At 44.2% G+C, this 3,743-nt stretch overlaps 1 pseudogene; it reads left to right on the forward strand.

Annotated features, from left to right (window-relative positions):
* Positions 1-1,320: 1,320 nt before the first annotated feature.
* LOC110333001 lies at positions 1,321-3,741 on the forward strand (annotated as a pseudogene).
* The last annotated feature ends 2 nt before the right edge of the window (positions 3,742-3,743 follow it).

The following is a 3,743-nucleotide window of genomic DNA, read 5'->3' on the forward strand; positions in this document are numbered from 1 at the left end:
TCTGGGTCTGTCTGGGCTACCTCACACATGATGACATCTCCTGGTTCTATTCATTCACCTGCAAATTTCACAATATACTTTTTTTTAAATAGCTGAGTAATATTCTATTGTGTAAATGCACCACATTTTCCTTCCCTATCCTTTTTGGTTGAGAGATATCTAGGTTGTTTCCAGTTTCTGACTATTATGAATAAAGCCTAGGTCAATCACTAGGGGATTTGAAGAAGGTAAGGACATGGGTAGTTAGTAAGTTAGCAATATAGTTTCAAACACAATAGTTTAAAAGTAGTAGATAGTCACATAATCTGGATTCAGTGTGTATAGTTAGGTCTAGGTTTCACTATAAGTAACTGAGAATGTATTAATCTCTGATACCTTGTACTGAGGTGCAATACATGAAGCTGTGCTCCTTGGTTCTCACAGGGGCACACACATATAGTTAATTACCTACTATATCTTTGACTGATCAGAAAATTGAACCCTGCAAGACTTTAGGAGACAACAATTCCACTTGGCCTTGGGATGAAGATATTACATTTGTATTGTCATCTGTCAGGGTCAGTGGAGGCTTCACTGTAGTGGTAGTTATGTCTTGAAGAGTGGTTCAATTAAGACTACAGGGCTGTTTAGAGGTGACATATGCAATCTGCTGCACAGATCTCAGGGAAGTGGGTCATTGTGAGTATTAGAATACTGGCCCCTAAATAGACAATGTGGAAGAGTAGCATGCACTGGGTTTAGAGGTATGGAAGGCAGTCATTGACAGAGCAAAATCCCTTATGCATAAAAGGTCTTAGTGGACTCTTAAAAAGAGACTTCTTGTGCTAACAACCTAAATTGGAAATTATTCTAGATAGAACAACTAACTCTTTTCAGCTAAATTTGTTATTGAAGAGACAATGGAGAGAAAAGAGAATACTTTGTCTATCATTTTGTGTCCATTGCCATTACAGGAACACCAAAACTCATACAGAATGTGATTTCACAATTTCAGGCATTTTCATATTTATTTTATATATCCAATATATACAAAGAACTCAAGAATTTAGACTCCAGAGAATCAAATAACCCTATTTAAAATGTGGTACGTTTGATGCTGGCAGTCTTGGGTTTCTGCTTGTTCGGCCGCTGTGAGGATGGCGGGCGACCACAGCTAAGAAAAGAGAAAGACGTGGTAGCACGCGGGAGTCGGAGACATTGTCATCGGTTCGGTAAAGTTTCTGTTCTCTGGATTACATTTTAAAGGTGTTTTCTGTGGTTGAATTGTCATTGGAAGAGTAAGTCCATTTCAAGAGTTCTTGGAGCTCTTCACCTCTAGGAAGCAGTGGCTTGTTCCAGGAAGCCACTTTTGGCCTGAGAATTTACCCAGTATGCCTAATCAGGGAGAAGACTGCTATTTTTATTTCTATTCTACATGCACCAAAGGTGACAGCTGCCCATTCCGTCACTGTGAATCTGCACTAGGAAATGAAACTGTTTGCACACTATGGCAAGAAGGTTGTTGTTTTCGACAGATGTGCAGATTTTGCCACATGGAAATTGAAAAAAAAAAAAAAAAAAAAAAAAAAGAAGTGAAATTCCTTGTTATTGGGGAAATCAGCCAGTGGGATGTCAAAAACTAAACTGCACTTTCCATCACACCAGAAGCCGCTATGTTGATGGACTCTTCCTACCGCCAAGCAAAACTGTGTTACCCACTGTGCCTGAGTCACAAGAAGAAGTAAAGACTAACCAGCTCACAGTTCAACAGAACAAATTGTCTGTTCAGTCTAACCCCTCCCCTCAGCTGCAGTGTGATGAAAGTAGAGAGCTCAGAAAATGTTCCCAGCCCCACACATCCGCCTGTTGTAATCAATGCTGCAGATGATGATGAAGATGACGATGATCAGTTTTCTGAGGAGGGTGATGAAAGCAAGACACCTGCCCTGCAGCCAACTCCTGACGTCCATAATGGATTACGAGTGGCTTTCGCCCACAAACCTGGAGTCAGTTTAAAGCAAGGTGAATGCTTGAATTTTGAAATAAAGACTCTTGAGGAAATTAAATCAAAGAAAATGAAGGAAAAATCCAAGAAGCAAGGTGAAGACTCCTTGGGAGTTTCCCGTATTTTACATCAGCCCCAGCCAAATCCAGGCCCTGAGAAGGAGAATGTTCGGACTGTGGTGAGGATGGTAACTCTATCAAGCAAACCAGAAGAGCCCTTGGTTAGACTGAGTCTTTCTGAGAGATTGGGGAAACAAAAACTTTCAGTAGGTGGTGACAGTGACCCTCCATTAAAACGAAGCCTTGCACAGAGACTGGGAAGGAAGTGCCAGAAACTAACATTGATAAAGCACCAAAGAGCGAGGTCATAAAGCTGGGGAGATCCATGTGAAGGCACTGGAAGAAATTCTTCTTGAGAGAGCCAGTCAGAAACGTGGAGAATTGCAAACTAAACTGAAGACAGAAGAACCTTCAGGAGCCGATGATTCTCCATCAGGAGCAAAAAGTTCTTCTTCAGTGCGGATCAAAACCTTCTCTGAGGTCCTGGCTGAAAAGAAACATCGGTAGCAGGAATTGGAAAGACAGAAATCCAAAAAGGATACTAGTTGCCTCATGCTAACAGAAGACACTGAAATGAAGAAGACAGTGAGTCTGCTGACTGTTGCTGTTAGCAAAGGACAACCAGAGGAGCCTTCAGGAAGAGTCAGGTCTATGCGGGAGGTGCATATTAAGGCGCTAGAGGAAATTAAGCTGGAGAAGGCCCTGAGGGTGCAGCAAAGCTCTGAGAGTAGTGGCAACTCCCGACCTCAAGCTGAGGCTGCCCCAGGGACAAAGAGGCTGCTCCGCATTACCAAGAGAGCAGTTGCAAAGGAAGAGAAAAACGTGACCTTGAAGACAGTGGTGATGCTCCTTCTCAGAGCAGTGTGACTAAGATGGAGGCTAAGGAGACTTCAGAGGAGACCATAAGTGATCCCACAAAACTTGCAGCCAACAGATGTGACACTGTCAAAGAGAAGCACACACAGAGACTGCAAGAGAGAGGGGCATCACAAAAGGAGAGCACAGTCTTGTCATCTGTGCAGGGAGACTAGGCTTCTCAGTATACCCGAGTGGTGGGGAAGCCGGTGCTCACTGCTGTAGCCAGCAGCACTTGGCATCTGGCAAAACAACTCCCCATGGAGTCATCCCAGAAAGGGGAGGTAGAAACCTCTGGAATCAGGGCCTCAATACTGAATATGAAATGCGCAGCACAGACTTTGGAGGAGTAAAGCCAAACCCAAAGTAAATGTGAAGCCATCTGTGGTCAAGGTTGTCTCAGCTCCCAAATTGGCTCCCAAACGTAAGGCTGTGGAGGTGCACTCTGCCGTCATCGCAGCCATGAAGCCGCTCAGCACCAAGAGTGTCCTGCAGGAAAAGCCCCACCAAGAAAGCAGCTGTGGCTGTTGTCCCACTCCTCTCTGAGGATAAATCCGTCACCATGACTGAGACAGAAAACCCGAAAGACAGTTCTATGCTGCCTTCAGCCCAAGCTTCTTCAGAACCCTTGCTCCCAGAAGGCTCTGGCCCTTCCTCATCTCAGACAGGCAATGAAACTGCCGGCTGAGCTCCGCCTCCACGGGAAAACCTCCACTCTCTGTGGAAGATGATTTTGAGAAACTAATATGGAAAATTTCAGGGGGCAAATTAGAAGCTGAGATTGACTTGGATCCTGGGAAGGATGAAGATGACCTTCTGCTTGAGCTCTCAGAGATGATTGACAG

Source organism: Mus pahari, chromosome 15, assembly GCF_900095145.1.
Source record: "Mus pahari chromosome 15, PAHARI_EIJ_v1.1, whole genome shotgun sequence".
Lineage (NCBI taxonomy): Eukaryota > Metazoa > Chordata > Mammalia > Rodentia > Muridae > Mus > Mus pahari.